The sequence below is a fragment of the Neovison vison genome, chromosome 2, assembly GCF_020171115.1.
Source record: "Neovison vison isolate M4711 chromosome 2, ASM_NN_V1, whole genome shotgun sequence".
NCBI lineage: Eukaryota > Metazoa > Chordata > Mammalia > Carnivora > Mustelidae > Neogale > Neogale vison.
The window spans coordinates 24193778-24206656 of NC_058092.1; the positions used below are offsets into that span (position 1 = coordinate 24193778).

Here is a 12879-nt window from a genome sequence, read left to right on the forward strand (position 1 = left end):
CTTAGGTTTTTTTTTTTTTTTTTAACCTATTAATTTATTTTCAGAAAAACAGTATTCATTATTTTTTCACCACACCCAGTGCTCCATGCAAGCCGTGCCCTCGATAATACCCACCACCAGGTACTCCAACCTCCCACCCCTCCGCCACTTCAAACCCCTCAGATTGTTTTTCAGAGTCCATAGTCTCTCATGGTTCACCACCCCTTCCAATTTACCCAAAAGCACATACCCTCCCCATTCCTTAGGTTTTGACTTGACTAACTTGTAAATGTTGTTGGTGTTGCTTTTGAGGGGGGAAGAATTAGAGTTAGTTTTGGATATCGCAGGTAAGGATTTTGATAGGTAGTTGACTATATGGATCTGGCGCTCAAGGGAGAAGGCTTGGCTTAGGACATAAATTTGGAAGTTATCATGGGAATGGATGAAATCACCTTGCAAGAGAATGTAGAAACCAGTATGTAGGGGTGCCTGGATGGCTGAGTCAGTTAAGCGGCTGCCTTCAGCTCAGGTCATGAACCCTGGATGCTAGAATCAAGCCCTGCATTGGGCTTCCTGCTCTGCTGAGAGCCTGCTTCCCCCTCTCCCTCTGCCTGCCGCTCTACTTGTGCTATCTCTCTGTCAAATAAATAAAATCTTAAAAAGAAAAAAAGATAGAAACCAGTATGTAGATGTAAGGAGGAGGAGCCATTAAGAGGACTGAGAAAACTGGATGAGGTTGAGAGAGGTGCCAAGACAGCAGTGTTTCTGAGAGAATAGGGATTAGTAATTACTCTGAGAGCTGAAGAAGGGGACACATTCCTCTCCATTAGATATGGCAACAGGGAGCTTGTTGGTGACCTTGGTAAAAGCAGTTTTCTGTGGAACAGAAGAAATAGAAGTCAATTTGAAGAGGTAGAAGAGTGAACAGAGCACCCAGAGATTCAACAATAGTGGTAGTGCCTATTTTTAAAAGTTGGTCATTTTATCATGCGTTATATCTTACACATAAAATATGTAACATTCAAGAAACATGTCACAAGAAAATTAAAGTGAATGGAGACTTAGGATATGTAGATGACTTTCAAGAGAGATTGCCATCATTATCAAATTTATTATCATTTGGACAGCCTACCATTATATGCCTCTTGGTGGGGTAAGTATGAAACGCACAGCATCGCCTTAACGTATTATTGCCAGAAACATATCGTGAACCCAGAAGGACTGGGTGGCTTAGTCGGTTAAGTGTCTGCCTTTGGTTCAGGTCATGATCCCAGAATCCAGGGATTGAGCCTCGTGTCAGGTTCCCTGCTCAGTGGGGAGCCTGCTTCTCCCTCTGTCTGCCCCACCCCGATGTTTGCTCGCACAGATCTTTCTTTCTCAAATAAAACCTTTTTTAAAAAAATACTGTGAATCTGAATCTACTCTAGCCTCAAGACCTAACTTCGGTTTTATAGGAAATACAAGAGATAAGCATGTAAATTAATGACAAAAAATGAGATGCAGGGCATTCATTAAGACAACTGACCTAGTCTCTTCAGAAAGTCAGTATCACGAGTAAAGAGATGGGGCAGGGATTTTATAGATTAAAAATGACCAGAAGTTGGGAAAATGATATTGTAATTTTTAAAGTTTTTTTTTTTTTTTTTTAAAGATTTTATTTATTTATTTGACAGAGACCACAAGTAGGCAGAGAGGCAGGCAGAGAGAGAGGAAGGGAAGCACGCTCCCTGCCAAGCAGAGAGCCCGATGTGGGGCTCGATCCCAGGACTCTGGGATCATGACCCAAGCTGAAGGCAGAGGCTTTAACCCACTGAGCCACCCAGGCGCCCCATAAAGGTTTTATTTATTTATTTATTTATTTATTTATTTAAAAGATTTTATTTATTTATTTGACAGAGAGAGATCACAAGTAGGCAGCGAGGCAGGCAGAGAGAGAGAGGAGGAAGCAGGCTCCCTGCTGAGCAGAGAGCCCAATGCGGGACTCGATCCCAGGACCCTGAGATCATGACCTGAGCCAAAGGCAGCGGCTTAACCCACTGAGCCACCCAGGCGCCCCCCCATAAAGGTTTTAATTGTTTGAAGCTATATACCTAAAATATGTATAGGTGAATGTCAGGAATTGGCTTAAGTGATTCAGGATCTGGTGGTTGTTGGAAATATAGATGAATGGCTACTAGTTGATTATTGACTCTGAATGATTGCATTGAGATTATTCTGTCTGCTTTTGTATATAATTGAAATTTTCCACAATAAAATGTTAAAAGACCAATACAGTGGGTGAACCTCGACTAGGTTCTGGCTTGGGTTGGGGAAAACAAACAAAAAGCCCAACGAACTATGACAACCATTTTGAAAGAAGAAAATTTGAGTATGGACAAGATAATAGGTGTTTCATTAATTTTCTTAAATTTTGAAATTGTGCTTATGTAAGAAGGCCCTTATTAGGAGGCACATACTAAAGTTAATAAGGTAAAGTGCAAGGTATAACGTTTACAACTTTAAAATGTTCAGTTAAGGGGTGCCTGGGTGGTTCAGTGGCTTAAAGCCTCTGCCTACGGCTCAGGTCATGATCCCAGGGTCCTGGGATGGAGCCCTACATCGGTCTCTCTGCTCAGCAGGAAGCCTCCTTCCTCCTCTCTCTCTGCCTGCCTCTCTGCCTACTTGTGATCTCTGTGTGTCAAATAAATAAATAAAATCTTTAAAAAAAAAAAAAAAGACAATGCATGGATCAGTCTAGACAGAACCTAATTCAAGGGCAGGAGCCAAATTGAACAGAATTATGTGTGTTGGGGGGATGGAAAGAAGTAATTCTCAGAGGTTGGATGAAAGTAGAGGCCTTTAGAGATTTAGATCCCAGCCCCAGCTTCACAGTTTAATAGCTGAATGATCTTGTGTAAGTCATAACGCTACTGAACCTGGTTCTTTAGCTGTTAATTGCTGTTTAGGTAGTGTCCAAGGGCTTAAAACACCTGATTTCACCACAGCCTCTGTCGAATCTTGTTTGGCTGGCACAGTGTTGTAAAAACTGAGTATGAGTGCAATCCCTGATGTAATATTATGACCTGCTAAAAATCGTTCACCTCTTTACCCTTTAAGACATTTGAGTTTGTGGAAAAAAAAAAAAAAAAAAAAGACATTTGAGTTTGTGTTTAACCGAAATTCTGGGATGTGACCACATTGGTTTCTTTATCAGTGATGGGATAGCTTCCAACCCAGGATTCTGATAGATTTGCTGTTACCAATAGCTTTCCTTTTCAGGAAATGAGAAGAGCCTGGAGTTTGGGACCAAATAGGTCAGGGTTGATATTAGCTTCCTCACTTGTTCACTTACCCTCTGAGTCTCTCTCTCTTTTTTTTTTTTTTTTTTTTTTTTTGAAGATTTTATTTATTTTATGTGACAGGCAGAGATTACAAGTAGGCAGAGAAGCAGGCAGAGAGAGAGAGGAGGAAGCAGGCTTCCTGCTGAACAGAGAGCCCGATGGGGGCTCAATCCCAGGACCCTGGGGTCATGACCTGTCATGACCTGAGCCGAAGGCAGAGGCTTTAACCCAGTGAGCCACCCAGGCGCCCCGAGTCTCATTTTTGTCATCGTTGAATGGATTCTCAGGATTGTTGTGAAGATTAGAGATAAACCGACAAAGATTGGCACATTAGCAAATGTTACTAGCCTGCCAAGGCTTATGGGCTGTCTATCTTGATACCCTCTTACCCTTTCTTTTCAGTTAATAGGCATATGGCCATAGAGCTTTAACCCAGGAATCTTAATGCTGATACATATTTGCTAGAGAATTCCTAGTGAAAGGTATGAGAGGCCAATTGAAAAAAAAAAAAAAATTTCAACCTGGGAGGAATTACTTTCTTGAAGGAAGAGGCCTTATATTGAGGAGTAACCATTCCTCTTTTATCTCTCTTCCCAGTGCCATTAAGAAACCTTTAATGCATCATTGAGTTGTAAAGCTTCTTACTGTAGCATATGCCAAATAGTCAGTCTGTGTGATTTAAAGCCTTAGCTTATTCTCAGTACCTGGGCAGCTACAATAACATTTCTTTAGAAAGCCTCCCTCTGCTGAGGAGCACCCCCTCAGCACCAGGACAAGGGAAATCATTTGAAAAGACTGACTGCTTCATAGCATTCCAGGTCCCAGCTCCTTTGAAGATTGTCAGGTCATTGCCTAGAAAATAATGCTAGTTCCCTTATCTCCTAAATATAGCTCCTTTGGGTTTTTCCAGGCAAGATGCCTTGAATCAGGTGATTGCTTGGTAGCTTTTTGAAGTACAGACCATGAACATAAGGCTTTGATTTGGAAAGCCCTAGAGCCAGCAGGTGTACAGGATGTAAGCTTGAAGGTGTAGTAGTGTCATTTCCATCCCACACACAGGACAGCTGGCTATGCGTAGTACGCCTTTTTCTGAGAACATGTGCAAAATTTTAAAGTTTTATGAGTCTCAAAATTTTAAACATGAGTGATTAAATGGAGTACCTCAGTAACCTTGCTACTCAGTGTGTGACTTGAGACTCAGGTTCTTTATCAGTTACAGCTTACATTAAATTGCTAGGGCTGCCATAAAAAGTACCACAGCCTATCTGGTTTAAACAACAGGAATTTATATTTTCCCAGTTCTGGAGGCTAGAACTCTAGGATCAGTCATGAGGGTTGGCTTTTTCTGAGCCCTTTCTCTCTCTGGTTTATCAGTGGCTGTCTTCATGTTTACATGGTATTCTCCCTCTGTGTGCATCTGTATCTTAATCTTCTCCTTTTTATAAGGATACTAGTCATAGTGGGTTAGGGCCTTACCCCAGTATCCTCATCTCTTTAGAGACCCTGTTTCCATATAGTCATATTTGGAGAGACTAGGCACCAGGCCTTCAACATAGAAGTTGGAAGCAGGGCAGAATTCAGGTCTTAACAGGGTCTTTGCCTGTCTTGTATTATTATTACTGGTCCCTTGGTTCTAAAAGTTTACAGAGTGCATGGTAACATTAGCCATTTATTTCCTAGAAATGGGTTGTAAAACGTCAGAGACATACTCAGTTTGAGAGAGTTCCTTGTCTTAAGAAAACCCAAAGGCTGTCTCAGACAATCAGATGCTAGAAAAGGTATATTTGTATCATGGATTTCTTTCTTTCTTTTTTTTTAAGATTTTTGAAAATGAATTTTAGCTAGAGAGGGAGCATAAGGTGGTTGGGGGCAGGGGGCAGAGGTAGAGGGAGAAGCAGGCTCTTCACTAATCAGGGAGCCCAACTTGGGACTTGATCCCAGGACCCCAGGATCATGACCTGAGCCAAAGGCAAATGCTTAACCAACTGAGGCACCCAGGCATCTTGTATCATTGATTTCTTGATCTAGCCCCAGCAAGCAGAGTAGTGCATGATGGAAAAAGCCCCTCTGCCTGCTGGTCCCTAAATGAGAGTCCAGCATTCCTTTGGTTGCTGATTCCAGATGTGCTTCTGCAGTTGTTCCTTCTTCCAGTCTAACCTCCCCTGCCTGGCTTCTCCAGTGAAGTCATAAGCAAATATTTGTGATAGTTTCTTGTCACCATGGTGACTAAAGAAGCACATGCTGCTTCTCCTTCCAGCCTTGCTGTCAGTTCTGCCCAAAGGAGGGGACAGTCCTCTGGGAGAGCCCAGACTCAGTCATGAAAAACCATGTATCAGGTAATGGGGGACAGCAAACCATAGCACTGCCTTTAGGAATTTGCCCTTGTCTCTTAGTCTCCAGGCACAGGAGTAATCAGGAACCCCAAGGGAGGCCACTGCAATCCCCTAGAATTTTTTTTTTTTTTAATAGTAAATTCACTTAGGGACACCTGGGTGGCTCAGTTGGTTAGGCTGTCTGTCTGTCTTTGGTCAGGTCATGACCCCAAAGTCCTGGGATCAAGTCCTGCATCGGGCTCCTCACTCAGCGGGGAGCCTCCTCCCTCTGCCTGCTGTTCCCCCTACTTGTGCTCTCTTTCTCTCTCTGACAAATAAATAAAATCTTTAAAAATAAAATAACAAATCCACTTGGGCTTTGCCAAGTGATGTGGATGTGGAGACTCGCACATTCTAAGACCCACTGCTGCGATTGGTTCACCAGGCTACTTTCCGGAATGACTAAGGCACCATCTCTGAAGTTTTATTTCTTTAGTTTCTTTAGCTCCAGAATTCAACTCTTTTCAATGTCCATTTTCATCTCTCTTTCACTCAGTTTCTCTTAGAAGACTCTACTCTGCCCCTCTCCCATGTATGGGTGTATGGGTGTTTCAACCCTCAATATTTCCTGGTTGAAGAACCAGCCCAAATCTTAATCTTGGAAGATTTCTTTTTAAACTCTCATTGCAGGGGCATCTGGGTGGCTCAGTTGGACAAGCATCTGCCTTCAACTCAGGTCATAATTCCAGGATCCTGAGATTGAGCCCCATGTTGGGCTCTCTGCTCATCAGGGAGCCTGCTTCCCCTTCTCTCTCTGCCTGCTGCTCTGCCTACTTGCGATCTCTCTCTCTCTCTCTGTGTCAAATAAATAAAATCTTAAAAAAAAAAAAAGTTGTTTGTTACGGTCCCAGGTCAGAGAGGGAGCCACTGCATGCATATAGGGTCACAGAAGAAGGCAGGTGGTTAGGAGGCAGAAGGGACAGGGGCAAGCTTCTTAGGATTTTTTATTTATTTGACAGGCAGAGAGGCAGGCAGAGAGGGGAAGGGAGGGAACGGGGGGTGGTGGGAAACAGGCCCCCTGCTGAATAGAGAGCCCGATGTGGGGCTCGATCCCAGGACCCTGAGATCATGACCTGAGCTGAAGGCAGAGGCTTAACCCACTGAGCCACCCAGGTGCCCCAGGGGCAAGCTTCTTTAGGCCAGAGCCTTTACTGAGGTTTCTGAGGGAAAGTGAAGGCAGGGAGAGTAAACAGTTTAGGGTTGGCTAGTTTTGGGGTTTTTGGTTTTTTGTGGGTTTTTTGTTTTTGTTTTAAGATTCATTTATTTGACAGAGCAAGAGAACACAAGCAGGGGGGAGTGGCATAGGGAGAGGGAGAACTAGGCTACCTGCTGAGCAGAGAGCCCAACGTGGGGCTCAACCTGGGATCATGACCTGAGCCAAAGGCAGACGCTAAACCAACTGAGCCACCTAGGTGCCCCCCCATGTATTATTCTAAGCATTTTATGGTCTTAGCTTGTATTCAGATTGCTGATCAATTTTTTTTTAATATTTTATTTATTTATTTGACAGAGAGAGATCACAGTAGACAGAGAGGCAGGCAGAGAGCGAGAGAAGGAAGCAGATTCCCCGCTGAGCAGAGAGCCCCATGCGGGACTCGATACCAGAACGCTGAGATCATGACCCGAGCCGAAGGCAGCAAGCAGCCTGACCCACTGAGCCACCCAGGCACCTGGTTGCTGATCAGTTTTGAGTCATTTTTTGTATATGGTGTAAGCTAGGTGTCCAACTTCATTCCTTTAGATCTGGAAATCTAATTGTCCCTGCACTGTTTTTTTTGAAGAGACTATTCATACTCCCTTGACACCCTTATTAAAGTTATTTAGCTGGCCATAGATGTGTGAATTTATTTTTACACTCTGAGTTTTATTCTATTGATCTGTAAACACCCTATGCCAGTACCACACTTTTCTGATTACTATAGCTTTGTAGTAAGTTAGAAAATCAGGAAGTTCCAGTCTTCTAACTTTATTATTTAAGAGTGTGTTGTTAGTTTCCACCCACCTATTTGTGAATTTCTCTCTTCTTTCTGTGTGCTCAGAGAAGATACTTTGTCTGATTTCAGTCTTTGAGAATTCACTGAGACTCTTTGTTGACTCCAAGGTCTGTCCTGGAGAATGTATACCTGAGAAGGCATATTCTTTTGTTGGGTACGTAGAATGTTCTATACGTCTTTTTAGGTCTAGCTCATTCATAATGTTGAAATTTTCTGTTTCCTAATTAATCTATTAAGTGTTCATTTTATTAAAAAGCTTTATTTATTTGAAAGAGAGCATGCATGAGCCCGGGGAGGGGCAGAGGAAGAGGGGGAGAGAGAATTGGAAACAGAGGTGGTTCTGAGCTTCAAGACCTGAGGTTATGTCCTGAGCCAAAACCTAGAGTCAGCCACTTAGCCCCGCTGAGCAACACAGGCACCGTGGTGCCTTTATGTTTTATAATTGCTCTTATCTTTTTGATGAATTGACCCTTTTACCAGTATATGATATCCTTTATCTTTTAAACAGTTTCTGACTTGAAGTTTTTTTGTTTTTTTGTTTTTTTTTAAAGATTTTATTTATTTGACAGACAGAGATCACAAGTAGGCAGAGAGGCAGGCAGAGAGAGAGGAGGAAGCAGGCTCCCCGCAGAGCAGAGAGCCCGATGCGGGGCTCGATCCCAGGACGCCAGGATCCTGACCTGAGCCGAAGGCAGAGGCTTTAACCCACTGAGCCACCCAGGTGCCCCTGACTTGAAGTTTTTTATCTGTTATTAGTATAGCTATCCCAGCTCTCTTTTGATTACCATAAGGATGTAATATCTTTTTCTCATCCATTTACTTTAAACTTGTTCCTGTTTTTAGGTATGTAGTAAGTCTTTTGCAGACAATGTATAGTGATTGGAGAGCTTAGTCCATTTACATATAATATATTACTGATAACGAAGGACTTCTGGCATTTTACTCATTGCTTTCTTTGTCTTACACCTTTACCTTTTTTGCCCCTCTCTTCCTCCATTACTGCCTTCTGTGTTTAGTTGATTTTTGGTAGCGAATTCCCTTCTCATTTCCTTTTGTGTGTGTGGTTTTTTTTTGTTTTGTTTTGTTTGTTTGTTTTTTTAAGATTTTATTTATTCATTTGACAGAGATCACAAATAGGCAGGGAGGCAGGTAGAGAGAGAGAGAGGAGGAGCAGAGAGCCGGATGCGGGGCTCGATTCCCGGACCCTGGGATCATGACCTGAGCCGAAGGCAGAGGCTTTAACCCACTGAGCCACCCAGGCACCCCTGTGTGTATGTTTTTAATGTCTATTTTGTGTGTGTATTTTTTTCCTTAGATATTGTGGTTACCATGGGGATTTCATTTAACATTTTAAGTTTATAGCAATCTAGGTTGAATTGGTACCAACTTAACTTTAAAAAGTCTGTTTCTGTACAGTTCCAGTTCCTTTTATGTTGTTGCCATCACAGATTACATCTTACACATCATATGCCTGGTAACACAGATTTATAATTTATATGTTTGTCCTTTAAATCATCTAAGAAATAAAAAGTGAACTTAACAAACCAAAAATACAGTAATACTGAGTTTTATAACTACCCATGTAGTTACCGTTACTGGGTTCAAGTTATTGTGGAGTCCTCTCATTTCCTTTCATTTTCAGTTTGAAGGACTCCTTTAGTATTTCTTGTTTACAGCAGGTCTAGGGGTAACTTACTTCCTCGGCTTTTATCAGAAATGTCTTAATTTCTCCCTTGTTTTTGAAGCACAGTTCGATCAGATGTAGGATTCTTTGACAGTTTTGTTTTTTTTTTTTCCTTTTTTGTATCTTTAAATTTGTCATTCCAGTGCCTTCTTGCCTTCATGGTTTCTAATGAGCAATTGGCTTGTATGTGATGAATCGCTTCTCCCTCACTGCTTTCAAAATTCTTTAGTCTTTGGCTCTCAGCAGTTTGTCTAGATGTGGAGTTTATCTTCCTTGGGATTCAGTGAACATCTTTACATGTAGATTCATGACTTACATTGAATTTGGGAGGTTTTCTGCCATTATTTCTTAAATTCTTTCTGTCCCTTTTTCTATTTATTTGACTCCCATAATGCTTGTTGGAATTTGACGGATCTTCTAGGCTGTTACTTTTCAGTCTTCTTCCTTCTGCTCCTCTCTGCTGCTTCTATCATCTGCCATTAAACCCCACTAGTGAATTTTTCATTTCAGTTACTGTACTTTTCAACTCCAGAACTTTTTTCTTTTTTTTTTTTTTTTTAAGTTCATTTATTTAAGCAATCTCTACATCCAGCATGGGGCTCACATTCACAAACCCAAGATCAAGAGTCCCATGATCCCAACTGAGCCAGCCAGGCATCCCTCAGTTCCAGAACTTCTGTTTTTCTTCTGTTTGGTCATTTTTCTGTTTGTTGATACTCATTTTGTTCATTGTTTTCCTGATTTCCTTTTGTTTGTTTATTTGTTTATATTTAGCTCTTTTGGGTGTTTTGTTTGAAAGTCTTTGTCTAGTATGTCAAGTACCTGAGTTTTTTCAGGGATAGTTTCTATCAATTAATTTTGTCCTTTAGGCCGTATTTCTCTGTTTCTTTATATGCCTTGTGATTTTTTTTTATTAAAATTGGAAATTTGAATATTATATTGTAAGTCTGGAAATCAGTTTGTTTTCTATTTGTCATGTGTTCTTGGCCCTTTTTTCTTCTGAATAATTCCATTTTATCTCCATTATTGGCTTATTTAAAAAAAATGTTTTCAATGGAAAAAAGTTATTTTGATATGTACCTATATGTTTACGATTTCTAGTATCCTTCCTTTTGTGAAGATCTGAGTTATCACCTGGTAGTATTTTCCTTCTACTTAAAGAACTGACGTTTGTTTTTGTTTTAGAACTGTAGTATTTCTTTTCTTTTCTTTTTTTTAAGATTTTATTTATTTATTTGGCAGGCAGAGAGAGAGAGAGGAGGAAGCAGGCTCCCTGCTGAGCAGAGAGCCTGATGTAGGGCTCGATCCCAGGACCCTGGGATCATGACCTGAGCCGAAGGCAGAGGCTTTAACCCACTGAGCCACCCAGGCACCCCATAGAACTGTAGTATTTCTTTAGTATACATCTGCTAGAGACAAAAATCTCAACTTTTGTTTGAAGAAGTTGATTTCTATTTCACTTCCATTTTTGAAAGTATTTTCATTGGGTATAGAATTCTAGTTTGACAGCTTTCCTTCAGTATATTAAGGATGGTATTTCATTATCTTCTCACTCCTGTAGTTTTTGGCAAAAAGTCACGTCATTCTTATCTTTGTAATCAGTCTACATGTAATCAGTCATTCTGGCTGTTTTTCAGATTTTCTTTACCACTTTTTCAGAAATTTTGCTATGATGTGCCTTAATGTGATTTTCTTTGTTTTGTTTTTTAAAGATTTATTTGTTTGAGAGAGATAGTGTGCTCACATGTGTGTGCAAGGGGTGGGCAGAGGGAGAGAATCCAGACTCTGTGTTGAGCACGGAGCCCTACACAGGACTCAGTCTCTCGACCCTGAGATCACCACCTGAGCTGAAGCCTAGAGTTGGACACTGAACTGACTGCACCACCCAGGTGTCCCTGATTTTCTTTGTGTTTTACCATGTTTTCTTGGGTATATGGGATCAGATTTGGAAAGTTTTCAGTCTTTGTTTCTTAAGTTTTTTTTCTGTCTCCCTCCTCCACCCTACTTCTTCCTTTGTGAATCCAGCTACAGGTGTATTGGGCCATTTGGTAACATTTGCACTGCAGCATCATTTTGGAGTCTGTCTCTGTTGATTGGTTTTTCTTTTGGCTGTGGGTCATACTTTCCTGCTTTTTGGCATATCTGTAAGTTTTTAATTGTATTTTTGATAAAATTTTGTTTTGTTTTTTAAAGGATGTAGAGCTTCATAGGCAGGTGTTACATTCTGCTCAGTTGATCTTGTTTTTAAAGTTTGTTGGTAGTCTTTTATAGGGATAGTTTAATGTCACTACTAAAGTGTATCCTTTTAGGGTCTTCACTGAATGCCCTGAGTGATCAGTGAGGAATCTCCATTCTGATTCATCAAGTGACTTCCCGCCCTTAGTCTCCAGCATGGTTTTAAGGGAACCTTAAGCAGATTTCCTGAGTTTTTTTTTTTTTTTCTCTGTAGCTCACTCTTCTCTGGAACTCTGCCTCACAGTTTCCAGCTGTCTCAGTCTCCTTAAACCCTCCAGTTTCTTTCCCCAACTAATAAGATTGCTGTACTATTTGGTAACCCTCTCCCTGCTCAGTGGTCTAGAACATACTTCCAGGCAGAACGTCAAAGAGATAAGTAGGGCTTACACTCTTGGGGGAATCACAGCTTTTCACTCCCTCGTGTCCAACATCTGAAACACTTTACAGCAGGAAGGTAAATCAGTCCCTGTTTTTCCACCATGACTGGAATGGAAATGATAGCTATGTTAATGTCTAACAAAGTAAGGAAAAAGCATTGTTAAGGAATAATTTGGCTGTTTACAACTTTTTAAAAATTCTTCAGGGACGCCTGGTTGGCTCAGTCAGTTAACCATCTGCCTTTGGCTCTGGTCATGATCCCAGGGTCGATCCTAGGATCGAGTCCCGCACTCCTTGCTCACTAGAGAGCTTGCTTCTCCCTCACCCTCTGCCTCCTGCTCCTCCTGCACAATTGTATACTCTCTGTCTGTCAAGTAAATAAATAAAATATTTTTAAAAATTAAAAAATAAAAATTTTTTTCAATACACCAGGAAGACAGGACTGTTCTAAATTTATGTACCTCTAATAACATTGTCATAGAATATACAAAGCAGAATAAAACTACAGGGTGAGGGGCTCCTGGGTGTCTCAGTGGGTTAAAGCCTCTGCCTTCGGCTCTGGTCATGATCCCAGAGTCCTGGGATCGATCCCCATATCAGGCTCTCTGCTCAGCAGGGAACCTGCTTCCTTCCTCTCTCTCTCTCTCTCTCTCTCTCTGCCTGTCTCTCTGTCTACTTGTGATCTCTCTCTGCCAAATAAGTAAATAAAATCTTAATTTAAAAGAAAAACTACAGGGTGAAATGGACACATTTAGTGTTGATAAGTCAAGAAAAAAAATTAGTAAAGCAGTGGGAAGAGTTGAGCAACATGGGAACAACTTGCTTTAATGGATATATGGTATATAGAATGCTATGAACAGTTAAAGAATACAGGTTCTTTTTTTTTTTTTTTTTTTAAGATTTTATTTGTTTGACAG

General features: G+C 41.1%; 1 protein-coding gene across 1 annotated transcript in view; it reads left to right on the top strand.

Moving 5' to 3' along the window:
* The window catches only part of KPNA6 (karyopherin subunit alpha 6), a 57389-nt gene that overhangs the window by 18884 nt on the left and 25626 nt on the right, over window positions 1–12879 (top strand). The window lies entirely within an intron of this gene.